Below are 14,706 nucleotides of genomic sequence, written 5' to 3' on the forward strand. Positions count from 1 at the left end.
TATAACAGATTTTTAGGGGAGTATGGTGTGGGAATGGAGTTAACAGGAGGTACTGAAAAGTAAAAGACTGTTCTGAAAGTAGTGGCAACAGGTTGGGCTGTAGATGGGTTCCTGCTTGAGCAAATGGGAACCTGGAGTCGCTGCCTTCCAGCCACCTGGGAGGAAGAGGTACGAAGAACAAGCAAGGGTACCTTTCAGGCCTTCTGATGCTAAGAGGGCCCTAATGTTTAGGGGAGTGAGGGGTGGTGAAATCTAGAGATGCAGGTCCTACCTCTGAGTGAGCTGTCCTGACCTCTGATAGAGGAAAAAAATAGCTGATCTTACTGTTGTTTTCTCAATTGTTATCTATGTGTTTTTATCCTTGAGGTTAGTAATTTGGGGAAAGCTGCAAGCCAAGTGTTTTAGAGGCAGTCGCCACCACTTGTGAATCCCGCATGCCTGTTTGTAGGACAGAGTGGAGTTACATTTTCTGCCTCTATGAGCGGTTCCTTGCTTACATCATGCTGTGCAGTGCCCACTAGCACCATGTTCTTGGGCACTGTCCTGTCTACTGCTAGGTACTGTTACAGGCTTCCCACCAGCATGCCTTGTGAAAGACCCCTCAGACTGAAAAAGGTTTTGAGACCAATTGCAACAGTGCTCTGTCCACTTTCATTTATAAGCAGGATGTAGCTGTGGCTGCTGTGTACCTTCTATGGTTTTGTAGGTTTGTCTGTTTGCTTCATTTGCTTCTACTCTCAGCTCTCATAGATGAAGCATTTCATACTGGAAAAAATGTTTTGTGCCCAGTGAAGTGGCTTTCTTTTCACCATCATAGAAAAAATGAACACTCTAGTATGGATGCAGACTGAATTCTACCCTATCATTCCCTCTTTGCTGTCAACCTGAACAAATCTTTCTTTGCCGTAGTCTAACTCCAGGCACAATGTCAACATATAAGGAACAGATCATGAAACCTCTTGCTGTGGTGAGTGAGGCTTTTAGAGTACATACCCAAGTAATTTTTCTGAGAACTGATCTTTCATGTGTAGTCTGTGATTTAAACACAAAGATGTCCTGTGATTGCCGTAAGATAATATTAAGTATTTTAGAGCATGCCAGGCCTGTTGTGAGTGTTGTCCAGTAACTGATAGTCAGAGGGTTTCTCAGTCACTTGTGGTAATGTGGTCTTCCTCTTTGCAGGATTATCAGTCTTTTAAGTGGGATCTGACAACTTTACTCAAAAGAGTGGGATACTAGATTCAACCAAGAATACTTTGAAATTATATTTAACCTAAGGCTTTTACTGAACAGAATACGAAGGGATAATATTCTCTTTCTCTCTTCTTCAAACTCATATGCACATGATTACTGCATTATTTATCCATAGCTAAATACTGTCTAAAGCTTTATATTTATTCATCTCTATTGCAGTTCTGCAGTAAGAGATTTTTAGATTTAGGTACTGTATGTGCTTACTGTTAACTTCTTTATTTCATTCATCTGTATTTTTTCAGACATATAACTCTAATGATTCCTCCTCTTGTGCTTAATAAACATCTAGTAGCTCACTGAAGAGTATGGAAGAAAAGGTGAAGTTAAACTAAATGGCTTACTTGTGAGCGATACTCATGATTTCACATGAACATTTGAGGATGGTTTTCTCAAAAGGGTTCCTAAGAGCATCCTGCAGTCACAGATCATGCTGCTTCCACACAAAAAGATGGCTGATTAAATACATATCTCAGATTTTTTTTTTTTCTGTAGCTTTGTTCTGCTTTCTGAATCTTTGGAAAAAAACTTCTACTTGAAAGAGTCCTGAGGTTAAACTCTGTTATTAGCCCCCACATACGCAGTTTCATGAATGGGCTACTGAGTTTCTTAACAACATCTGTATCTTTGGTTCATACAAGATTTTTGTTTTTAATGTTGTTCATTATGATCCTCAGCAGCGTAGAACTTGCAAATGTTTTTTCAATTGGGCTGTTAGTTTCATTATCTTCAGCGTAATCTTTCTTGCTGCAGATTTTTGTTCTTGGATTTGGCTAGTATAACTATTTTTTATCTACCAATGATCTCTGTTAAAGACAGACTTAGCTTCAGAACCAAGCATAAGTTAAGGCTGTGGTTAAGAGGGCCTTTAGTAGCATCCCTGAGACTGACCACTTATGAGCTATTAAACACATCTATGCAACTCTGTAGGTTGAAGTCCAGCTCTAACACAGATGTTCTGCATTTCATTCCATACCTCAATCACCTCAGTCTTCTTGAAAAAATAGAATTGGAAGAGAATAGCAACTCTTCTCTTCCTACTCTTACCATCTAATGATTTAGCTACAGATGGTGGTTGACTATAACTATGAACAGCCTGTTCCCTAGTGCTTCAGAAAGTCCATGTAAGAGAATTAAGAGAATGGATGAACCAGAATCCTGCTGGCTCCTCACTGATGTAGTGTAGGGCCCAGGAGCTGCATTCCTCCCTACTTCTGAGAAGTTTCAAGGGTACCTGTGTGTCCAGTTCTGTACACCTCTTATGAAGTGATCTTGATGTCCACCTACGTATGAGGGAATTGTAGTCGCTAGCAAATAGTATTTAGTGATAATAATTAGTAAATTTGTAGTCTAAGGATTTTTGTTTTAATGCTTCATTCAAATTTTTGGAATGGTAAGTTTAAGGTAAGAAATTACAATCATAGTGTTTTTTCTTTTACTTGCTTTGTTCACCTTCTCTAAATAACGTCCCCCAGAACTTGCTTGAAAATCTTCAGGACAGAACCTAGGTGGATAACTTAAACTGCAACCTCAGTATTTCCTTCCTTCTTCCCTACATACCTCTTTAAATATCATAAATGCCTGATGTACAGAAAAGGTTTAGGGATAAACTAGATCTAAGAAGTTACGTATCATAAGCATGTAAATCTAAAATAGGATATTTCTACCATTAGTGATAGATATGCCGAGTTTCTCAAAGGACTACCCAAGAACTCCTTAGGGGCTAGGAAGGAATAAGATGATGGATGTTAAAGTAGTGTCATTTTTAGGCATTTTTCAAAATAAGTGGCTATTTTTCTTGCCATTTGGGAGCTATGCAGCAGGATTAATGGTAACTAATGCGCTGTAGGTTTAGACCAACATGCAATTTTAAGTCTTTCAAACATTATCTGGTATTGTAAATAAATAGGAATACATAATCACATGACCTGATTTGTTGGTGTGAGGATGGGATGCTATCCTTAGTAAGTAGCTTATCATTCAAAATAATGTCAGGAAAGAAAAGTTTTCCTGCGCACACGCTCAAGCATTCCATATGTGCTGTATTTCACAGTATGTTGCTATGTTTTGAGCTTTCCACACGTGCTGTTACTGGCAAAGTTTACCAACATCGAGACACTTTACAGGTGATTGGCTGCATACATACTACTGCTGGTGATCCATGTGTTATTTTAGTCAAGGTCATGGGGAAAACATTAGTTCTATGTCTTGGGGAAAAAAAAACCTGTAAGCCTGGTGGTAGAGTTGCTTTATAAAACAGCTGCAAATACTTCTTCCAGCTGCCCTTCTTCTGCTTTTTTTGAGGCCATTATAATATACTCAAGATCAAAAGTAAAATTTGGCAGTTTTAACTTCAACCGATCCTTTCTTTGTCCCCCCAGAAAAGTGAAAATAAAGGAAATATAAAATAAAATTAAGTGTCCTAGGCAGGCAAAAACTCAAATAATCAAGATAGTTGAGAAAAGAATGCTACTTTCAGTTTAGAAAATACGGCTATTAAAACAAGCAAGGAATAGACTAATTATAGTTGTAGGGCACCTCTTCTGTATGAGTTGCAAAAATGAGGATAGTAGTCCACACTCAGGGGAGAGAAGGGGAGTGGAGGCTGAGGATGCTTAGCTGGTGAATCAGGCGAATAATGATACTTCAGCATGTCTAATTGTCTAATGCTGTAGAGTGTATAAACTGGGGCAAGCTGTATATTATACAAATTAAAAGGAACCCTAGGCTGTCTTGTATGAGCTCTGCTCTACTGCAAAGGAGTTGCTGTAATTTTGTCTTTGAATGATCTCCAGCAGTCCTCTCTTCCTTGCCTTCTGAGATTTAAGCTGGCAGGTCCCTTAAATTGCATCTCTGGATGTAAACTAAAGGTCTTCCTTGGGACCCTTCCAAGTCAGTGTTCAGGGTGTTCCACATAGGATGCACTAAGGGAACAGGAATGGTACTGGAATGAGGAGGTTGTGTAACATCTGGCTTTGGGCACTGCAATTGCTTTGATTCATTTCCTTACAGTGAATGCAGAGATGGGCTATTCAGTGAAGGGTTTCAGATTACCTAGGCTGGATGTCTACCTCTTTCAAAAAAATAAAAAAAATGCTTTCACTATGGTCATTGCAGCATCTGTAACATGTGTTCTAAACACATTAAGGCATGTATAAATCCACACTCTCTTGTTTGAGGAACTGCTGAGTGAGGGCCTTATTCTTTGAGGAAAGAAAAATAACGGAGCTACCAAAGTGTAACAAGTTGTGAATAGCAAAGAAAAGCTGTGGGAAAGTCTATCCTCCCTATGTCATTATGTGCTGCCTCCCAAGTTGCACAACAAACATGGGAGGTGGCCAGCTCTGCCACTACGTTGCCTCCATGGATATTTACCTCTGCTAAGAATAATAACCTATCTCTTCCTCCCTATGTACTTTGAATCTATTTTTTAATCTTAATTCAGTTCCAGGGCTTTGGTAAAGTTTAGCTATCCTGCTAAAGATCTTAGATTAATTCAACATTGTTTTTTAGTGGTGGTAATAGATGCCTGATAGATAAGTTAAACTGTGAAGTAATTTTTCTGCACTGAAAAGGGCTTGGGACTGTTGTTCATCACTGGTTTTCCTGTACTGGTCGCTGTGTCCACCTCATGTCCTGGTAATGATCTGCTTCAAGGTTTTCTATTCAGCTGCTCAGGTGAGATGCAAACAGGCCTTCCGTGTCTCATGAGCTAATAGTAAGTTTCAGCCTTTTGTTTTATATTGTATTAACAAATCAGTGCAAAAAATAATGCAAGTTAATTAAGTAATTGTTTAGTGTGAGAAGCAATGGCAGTCAGTGCAGGATCTGCCTGTGGCATACAGGTAGAAGGCAAGCAAGTAATTAGGTACTTCTTTTTGGTAGCAGCATCTTAGTGCTGAAGCATGGGAGCAGCAGTGCTTCCACACAGACAGCATGTGAAATGAAAGGTGTGTGTAGAAATGCTCATAAGGGCTGAGACAATCATGGCAGAAATGTTATCTCTCAATACCCATTGATCTGGGTTACCTGGATCTCTAGAGAGACTTGCAAAATCCTTGTGCTTGGTCAAGGTTAAAATCTTGACTCTTCTCCCCATGAAAACGAGTTGGGTTGATCCATAATTTTGATATTTAGACTATCGAGCTCTTTCTGGTTCTCTTCAAGACCAGGTGGGTAAATAGGAGAAGGCTGAAACCCATGAGAGGGCCTGGATCCAAAGGATTTCCGGGTTCATGCGGAAGGCTTACTAGACAGGGGTCAGGAAGCAATAAGATTGGAGGATGTTTAGCAGAAATGACCAAACTTCTGGACTGCTTGATGTTATACTGTCATGAATTGAAGCTCACAGTCAGATGCTCTGTGCAGTTTCCATGCAATGAGGTTTAAAAATAAGAGCCAGCGCTCTGTGAACATCCAGTGAAAAATCTTTCTATTTCAAGCAGGCAAATGTCTGCATATGCAGATATTTGCATATGTATCTAATTATCAAAACTCCTTCTGGGGTCAGAGTAAAAAGAAAGCCACAAAACCAAATCTTTAAACAGCCTGACATGAAACCATAAATCTCAGCACACCCAAACTTTGGGGGGAGTTTAAAAACCTTATCCCTATTTGAATTTTGTCTGTAATGCACATCTCCTCTATAGCCACAAGTTCAGTACACTTGTGCCTTTTAGTAGTTATGCTAGAAAAATACCTAGAGACAGATTTGTGTAATTAAAATCCTGATTACTGAGGGGATCAGCATGTGATGAGGCAAGAAATGGTGGCTAATATCTGATGTTATCTTGCAAAAGAAGAGCCCTAGAGCTTGCATTGGTTTAATGCTCATTTGGCTTCTCATACATGAATGATACTGATCATCTTCTTGACAAGCACCACTGATGATAAAGGGTGCAAGCAGGAGAATTACTTGTTTTGGTTTGTGTTGCTGAGTGTGGCATTTAAAATCAGAGAGGGGGATGTTTGCGTCTGACCTTTCTTTCAAGGGGTGTTTCCAGAGTCGAGCTTTGGCTGCTTGCTTCTGAAGGAGTAGATGTTTCAAAAGCTGGCCCTGTGACCCAACATCACCACTTACCAGTGTGCATCTCTAGGATAGCTGAAGGACACTGCTGTAGCCAGCACTGGTTTGGGTATGTGCTTTTAAAAAAAGAAAAAAGTTATGATAGATTTCCTTTCCAGAAAAAGGGACTGAATTTGACCTAAAAATCCCTCTGAGAACTAGATATGCTTGTATATTATCAGCTTTTCTCATGAATTAGTAACTTAGCAAAGAAAAAGACCAAAATTACTTTATTCCCTCTGGAAATACAGTACTTCTGAAAATCGCATCCATTGAGAGCTCTAGTTAGACACTGACAAAGAATCCTTGCCTTTAATTAAATTGTAAGTATTTATGGTAGTGATTACAGTTATCATTTTAATTATTTTCCTTCAGTACAATACCATTGGTTTGCATTGGAGCTTTTCAAAAAGCATCTCCTTACCTAGAAGGACAAATGGCATACTCTGATCAGTGAAATTGTGATTTGCAGATACTGTAGTTATCAGAGATAAGTGTTTCTATGATTTTAAGGTTTAGCTGTCATCCTTCATCTATGTTTAAACCTCACTTTTCTTATTTTTCTCCTGAGGGCATTATGGAAGGAGTATTTTGTTAACTTCATCTTGGAGTTATCCAAATGGAGGGGAGAGAAAGCCTGCTCTGTTCAAAAAAGAAAAAAAAGTGAATTGAAAAATATCCACAGTTTCCACAAGAAGCGTGGAAAATGTGGATATTTTTCAAGATTTACTTAAGAGGGGGAAAGGGCAATAACAGAAGGAAAGGATTCTGCCCTGTATGTCGAGGGCACCTCACCTTGCAGAGATATTGAGATATTTTGCAGGCTGGAGATAGCATTGCAGTTCTTTTGAGCTGGGTATGACTTGCTAGAATTCCTTGGCCAGCAATGTCCCGGCCCTGCTTATTTACATCCTGTTGTCACAACCTTGAAAAAATATCATGTAAATCCTTTCCCATCCAAGCATATAACCAAGGGAGCCCAGTTCTGCTCTGTGGCCAGAATGGTAGCATGCTTAAGTGAGGAGAACATGAGGTGCCATATGATGGAGCATCTGCATCTATTCAGGTAACCTGAGTTGCATGACATTCCTTCTTCTGTCTGGCTAGGGCATGGTATGGATGGGGCCCACTGAGTGCTTCAACTTGAGAGCAGTACACATCTGGCCATGTGGTGAGGAGGGTGCACTGGGTAAAGCCTCAGGAAGAGTTATTTCAGGCAGAAACTAGAGGCTGCTTGTATTGTCTGGGGCTCACTGGATTAGGTACAGTAATCAGGCAGCTTCTGCTCAAAACCACTACCAAATTAAAAGGAAAACAATATCTTAACATCAATTTAGTAATACTAATGATATGAGGAACATAAGCTCTCTGGAACTGATTGCAGGTAATGCAATGCTTTAAGATGCCATGAAACAAAGTAGATAGAACAAAATTTCCCAGATAGGGAAGGAGTTCCTTCAGCTAAAAGAGACTTAGTTCTTGTGCAAGTATCCTATTTCAGTTTGTTAGCCCCTGCAGCGTCCTCCTCTGATGTGCTGCTGCAGTGGGTGTGATACAGTCTTTAACAGCTGGTCTCAGACTCTACCCTGCAAGGATTCTTTCAAATAATGGAGTTTACCTTTAACATCAGTGAGTTGGTATTCCTCTAATTTTCTTGGTGGCTGAAATTACCAAGAAATGTGTAAGTGATCCAGTGGCTGACAATTGCTGCAATTATTCATTCTTCTTTGCTTGAAACTGAGCATATCTGCTTTTTTGCTCTCCTGTCATTTTCCCCCTTCCCAAGTGCTTTTAAAGTATTTCTCAGATGTCTGCATGTCAGAGTTCACCTTACGCATTAAAATAAACATCATCCCAGCCTGTAGCCTTTCCATATGTAACTTCACCTGTAAAAGAAATGAGCAGAAATAAACTACTACTTCCTACTTATTCAAAGTTACTGCTGCTTGTTAAGCAATTTCAAAAGCTATTATATCAATTTTATTTATTAATATCAACTCCCCTTTCAATACTTGTGCTTCACATCTTTCAAAGACTTGTATAAACCTTTCATTCTTCCAACACTCCTCGAGCTCAGATTAACTTATTTTTTCTTTTGATTTTTTTATAGCCTTTTATTTTTTTCCTTGCAAACCTTAACTAGCTCTGCCTTCTCATTTAGTTTCTTCCTCCTTCTCCATTTCCAGTACAGATTATTCTTTGTCCTTAGAGCTTTGAGTGGTCCCATGTGAATGCTCATCAGTTGCTGTTGCTGCTTTGCTGACAGAAGAGTTGCAGCATGCAGAATGGGAGAGTCAGCAATGCCTGGACCTTGATTATGAGTAGACCTCCCCCTGCTACTTAAAACCTCCCTTGCAAACACTGGAGGGGAGGGGAAACACCTGGTGGAGCTGATATATTAATACTCATACAATAGCACCAATTGCCTGCAGGACTAAAAAAAGACCAAAACCCTAAACCTGAACATCTAACTCGAGAACAAAATTAATTTTAAAATGTAGGTCATATGCTAATACAGCTCCCAGTGTAACCTGTGTAGCTCCAGCATACACAACATAGGAGTATGCTATCTCTTTGTTTTCTTGCTTGCTGTTTTTTGCCACTTTCTGTGCAAATGTGATTAATTCAGCCATGAGACTCACTGGCCCTATAGATAAGATGATTCATTCTTTCATCTAAAGTTTGCTGATGATTTGAGTGCTCTTGTGATTGAGGGGCTGTTCCTCTTTCATTGCTGATGAGTAAGGAGATAAAAGGAGGCTTTCCTCCTATGGTCATGCTTCCCTATGGGCAGGCTCTGGTTACAGGGGATTTTTGTTGTTGTCACAGCAGTAATGCTCAGATGGTTTGGGTGGACCAGTGAGCCCCATCAGCCAAAGGGTCTTTGAAGCCAATTGGAAAAAATGGTGCCAGCACCTTTGTCTGCATTGGAAAGATCTTCTGGTGGCTTGGGATGCCCTCCTGCTGGAGGAGGTCTGGGGAGATGAATGTCCTAGGAGCAGGCTTTGGGCTGAGTGAGTTGGCACATATGTGCTAGAGTCTGTGTTCTGAGCAGTCCTTTTTGAATGCATCAGGACAGATCACTGCGAGGGCCAGAAGAGTGGATTTGGACAATGGTTCAGTTCTGATAGGTTGGTTTTCTACTGCTGTTTGAGCTGAATATTTGCACGGTTCAGACCTTTGCAAAGTTCAGGGTACTTGAATGGGGGCTGTGACAGATTCAGAGCTGCACAGTAACAATTTATGAATACCACATGCTGACTTAGATTATTGGACTGTTTACTGCATAACGGTATTGTTTAATTTAATACAGAGAGATGGAAAGAAATAAGCGAGAAAGTAAGATGCAAGATAAGCTACTTCTCAAAGCATGAGAAATAAGGAGCATTGCTAGAAGAAGAAAGAGGCAGAGCTCAAAAGATAAGCAGCACCATTTTAAAAAAGGAAATGTCTTTAAGATGGGATGATGGTTGGCGGCATGAACCCCTAGAACACCGACCTGGTAAGAGGCTGAATGCATCTGAAGTGGAAGCAAGAATATAGGCATGTGGCACAGATAAATTCTCACCTGCAGAGCTGGGTAAAGTGTGTGTGTATGTGTTAAAATGAGCTATTAGTGATGCCGATTAATATCTTAAGTGCACGTTTTTTTGTTTCAATTGTTTTGTTTCAAAACCCTTAATGAGTTGTATTTTCTTCTAAGACCACTTTAAATATTGTCTTTCAATTCTTGTATCAAAAAGCTTAAAAAATTTCAAGTCAAGAAAGGCGTTGTTTCAGGCCAGTACTTTCCTGCCTCAGCTTTTCACTTCAGTAAGGAAAATAAGGGGATTTATGAAGATAAAGGTCTTTTTTTTTTTTTTTTTTTCTTTCTTAGTTTTTGGGACTTTCAGTAAACGATAAGAAAATCAGTCCACACAGCTCTGTTTATAACTGACTCAGTAATTTAAAACCTTCCCCTTCAGAAAGCTGCCTCTGTGCTGTACATATGCAGACACAATTTAAGGAGGCTCTCTGGTCATTAGCATGTTAGAGTCTGACTCTTTGATGGAAGAGCTGGACACTAGACCTGGCCAAAGGAGAGCAAGGGCTGTATTGAGTACTTCTATCCATACAGCAAGTGAATCAGAATAGCAAGTGTGCTGCTTGCAGGCAGCACAGGATTGCAAGCTGCATGGGTACTTCATGTCTTAGCTGCCCAGCAGCTCTACAGATGTAGCAATTTGGTCCCTGCTGTGCATGTAAGTGCTGGATTTCTTGGCAGATGTGTACTGGAGCCCACATTGAACTTCGTATCTTTGGATCTCGTGTTGTTTGCTATCACTAGTGTTTTCTATCATGTATTAAAATTGGCAAAGGGGAGACGTCTAAGCTAATATAGATGAAAATAGAATAATACTACTTTGAGAAGGTCCCTTGGTGAAAGAGCAGAAAATAGGTGGAGGTTTGGTTTTCCACAACCATACCAGAGATTACCACTGGGTGAAGAACTCACTAAATGAAATTATTTGAGTGCCAAGGACAGCCGTTTTATTGAGCTGCTTCTGGTAAGGATGAGTGTATGACTCCTGGCATGAAGCAAGCGGGTAGAACGTGAGAATTCCAGTATTTCCCTTTTGTTGCTGCAAAAAGCAATTGCTGTGTTCATTAATATTTGTTGGTGAAAGCTGGCTGGCTGAATAAGGTGGTTGCATGAGGTGTTGAGAAATGCCTTAGATGTTTTGTTCTCAAATGGTCATCCTACTGAACAAGCAACTGCCCATTTAAATGTCTGCTTAATTACAGTGGCGCCAGTTTGTCCCATGTTCATAATAGTTGTGCCAGTATTTTTACAATGTACCTTCATTATCTAAGTTTTATGTCTGTTCATAAAATGTTGCTCTAGGCAGGTATGTGGTATATTAGGTAGAAGGGAGGAAAATGAACAAATCCATTATAAGTTAAATTGTAAGAGGACACCATGATTTAGAAGAAAATACTGTAGTATGACCCATTATAGTAGGCCTGTGCTAATGGTATGCCTGCTCTTGGGGGAGAACTGGGACCTTCATTCTCCTGACTCAGTGGAAAGCTGGCAGTCTCACACCTTGCCATCATTGCCTAGTGGAACTGTGCAATGCTTGTTAGCTTGTTAGCAAAGCTTGTTAGCTTGGGCAGAACAGCAGTTGTCCGTTGTGCTCCATGCTTCATCTGACAGCCCTTGCTTGAACTGCTGGTTACCACATCTGCTGTGGTACAACCCTCTGACCAAGTTATCTTTTGCTGAGCTTCTATATCTCAACTCTTGCATGAAATAACGTGACGCATGTTCTGTCCTCATTAGCTCATTTTGTCTTTCTGCTCTGCTTTTATTGTTGAAGTTTTTCTTTCCAAAGTAGGAACAGAAATGACTTTTTATGATGTCTCCAAGCACCTCAGGAACCCACAAAAAAAAAAAAAAAAATTAGCAAATCAGTGTTACTGGTTACCCCATACTTGACTTCAAGATAGACAAGTTATGATGAACAAGATCTTCTCCTGGTTGGCTTTCTGAATCTGCTTGGTTCTTGCCTCCAGCTGTCCATGCACTTCGGTAGTTAAATCATCACAGCTCTGCCTGGTTCACAACTATTAAAGAGCCTCATGCTTTACAGCTCTCTGATGACATAGGGAAGTGCTATTACCCCCATTTAGTTGAGAAAATATAGCCCAAATGAGATGTAATGACTTTTCCAAAGAACAACAGCATGGACAGCAAATGACCGAGTCTGATCTGCCATAAGTTAAAGGCATCAGTTCTTTTCCAGTTAACTCTTTGTTTTTAAAGGAAAAAACAAAGAAGGGGGGAGGGAGTTGAAATGGGAGAGGAGGAGCAAGATGTTTTTTTAAAAAACTTTAAGATGTTTAGTGAGACCATATCATGCCTTCATTATAATTCCACAAGCTGTACTTTCAGAGTTCTATTTGGAGTTTAAATGTGCAGTTGGGTTTGCTCATCCTTTTTTTTTTTAATATCTGCAGGTATTCACTTTTGTCTTGTGTGTGTGAATTGGGTATTTAAATGTCAAAACCCCTGGTATGTTCATGAGTTTGGTTCATCTTCCCTGTGTTGAGGTAACTGCAGAGGCCTCTGATGATTAAGTAAAGAGAATTAACAAGATAAATGTAAGCATTTGTTCAAACGGATTGTACTTGGAAACCTTAATTAGAGGGCACAAAGCCATTAAAGAGTAAAAGCCTGTCGGCCTGGGGCTGATGAGGAATGCTGGCCTTCATAGCTACAAGCCCAGCCAGCTTCTGTCTTCTCTGCAGTTTTATTTGTTTTTACAGAAACAGTTGGAATAGCCCATTATTTTTACACTCTTTCTTTCCCCGTATTCAACTGGATTATTTCATACAATGTCTACTTTAAACAGTATCTCAGAAATATGTCAATGTATTTCTTTCTGATGCCTAGTCTGGTTTGTGCTAGATTTTACAGAAATGCTCATTTTCTTTAAAAATAATAATAATAAAAAATCCTGCTTTTCTGTGGTCAAACACATGCAAGTAAATAAGGCACAACCTGCAAAAGACATAGACGCTGTTAATTGCATAGGAACATCATCAAACCTTAGTGTCTGGTGATTTCTCCATTTTAAAACATTTTGTTTTATGCTCTTTAGTTAGTATCTTGCAAAAAAAAAAAAAGCCATATTTTTGCTTTTCTCAGTTTGGGGGAAAGTAAAGAAGCAAATTCAAATCCTAGCATTAGGTTTATTGTGTAAGGGATAAAAGTTTGTCAAGGGAAGTTGGATATTTGAGCTGGCCTTCTCAGTAGCGTGAAATTTGACAGAAGAGGGCACATGAGATAAGACTGTCAAATTTCACCCCTCAAACAGACTTTGCGAGGCTGCTGCTTTAGGATAGCTAGCAAAGGTGTAGAGGGTGACATAGGAACAAAGAGAAAGGAAGAAGGTGGTTGATGAGAGATTGAGTGCCATTAGACAAGTTGTCTTTGGAGCCGAAGGATCTTGTCTTTCTGAGTTGTATGGGCATTCTTCAGAGGTCAGCATTCATGTCCCAATAGTCCTACTCTTTCCAAAGTAAAGAAAATAAACTCAAGGTATGGCAAATGGGTATTCTTCCCTCAAATGACATCAATGAACCAAGGGATTTTGGCAGGCAGTGCCATTCTTTGAGAGCTGAGCTGTGCTATTGCTCTGCTAATTTCTTTTAAGTAATAAACAGATCTCCTGCAGATCAGAAGTTACTCCTGTTGAAGTTTCTTTTGGGATTAAGATTGGGCCCTTCATAAGGACTTGACCAATGAAGCTATTAACCTGGTCCAAGACATTTAATGTCTATTATGCATATGCAAGTCTAAGTGCTGGTGCTGCATAAGGAGGACTGCCTGGATAGTGCTGTTACCAACGATATTAATGGGGGAAACTATTTCTGTTTTCTAGGGTGATTGTTTCTAAAATGCATTGCAGAGTTGATTGTAGAATGTGATTGAAAGGAATGAATTGGATGACACTGATTGAAGCGTTTTCAACTGGGTGTCTTTTTCCTACTCCAAAAACTTCACTGCAGCCTGGAGTTTAGGCTATGATCTGCACTCATGTTCTACAAGATTATTTGTTATGAGCTGTGTGTACTTCCGGCAAATGTTAAGGTGTCCTCTCAACACTGGGCATTAGAGATTCATGAAGAAAATCCAGCAAGTACTGCTTGAGATTTTCAAATGACAGGCAGATACCTACTGGCATTAATCTTCTTTCTGTATTCTCTAAAGAGCTCTTTGACAAGGGTATGTGCAGGACAGGAAAAGCTTGACAGGATTCAGCTCCCTCTCAAATCCCTCCATTACAAATAAAGGAAACCAAGATCCTTCATCATCAGCCCAGGCTGTGGTGCAGACAGCCTGCCCTGTGAGAAGATCTCTCCATTGGGATATGTGGTGCAGACAGCCTCCGGTGTCTGCCAAAAAGGACCACCCAGGAGCTGTGCAGGTTTAGAGTAGGGTAGGCACTGAAAATTATGATTCTAGCACAAGCCTGCAGCCAAAAGACCCAAAATGAAGCACTGAGATGTGTTCTGCATGGGGTTGCATGGGCTTTGTGATGCCCAGCACCACCATCTCTCTTCCTATGTACTGTGGATGGATGGCTTTGAGACAGCTTTCCTGCTTCAGATAAAAGAAGAGTAGTGCTCTTGGTCCACGGGACAACCTGTAGGGCACTCAACAGCACAGGCTGTTGGCAGCCTGGGGAAAAAGATGGGTGGGTTACAGGGGAAAGGGCTTCCTACCTGGAGAGACTCTAAAACTTTGATTTGAAGACAGTGTAGGTCAATGTTATTCTTAAAAGGCTGAGTTATCCTTGTGAAGTTGTGTAAATGGGATTGATAGTGGCATCATGCCTATGAAA

The 14,706-nt window shown here is 40.1% G+C and overlaps 1 protein-coding gene and 1 long non-coding RNA gene across 2 annotated transcripts in view; one reads left to right on the plus strand and one right to left on the minus strand.

Moving 5' to 3' along the window:
- Positions 1-14,706, minus strand: part of ETNPPL (ethanolamine-phosphate phospho-lyase) — a 339,765-nt gene that overhangs the window by 138,114 nt on the left and 186,945 nt on the right. The gene's annotated exons all lie outside the window — the stretch shown is intronic.
- The window catches only part of LOC128080012 (uncharacterized), a 35,825-nt gene continuing 31,798 nt past the window's right edge, over positions 10,680-14,706 (plus strand). The window contains exon 1 of the long non-coding RNA XR_008206434.1: positions 10,680-10,863. This is a non-coding gene — a long non-coding RNA (uncharacterized LOC128080012). The remainder of the gene's footprint in view (positions 10,864-14,706) is intronic.

The sequence above is a fragment of the Tympanuchus pallidicinctus genome, unplaced genomic scaffold, assembly GCF_026119805.1.
Source record: "Tympanuchus pallidicinctus isolate F22 unplaced genomic scaffold, pur_lepc_1.0 scaffold2, whole genome shotgun sequence".
Lineage (NCBI taxonomy): Eukaryota > Metazoa > Chordata > Aves > Galliformes > Phasianidae > Tympanuchus > Tympanuchus pallidicinctus.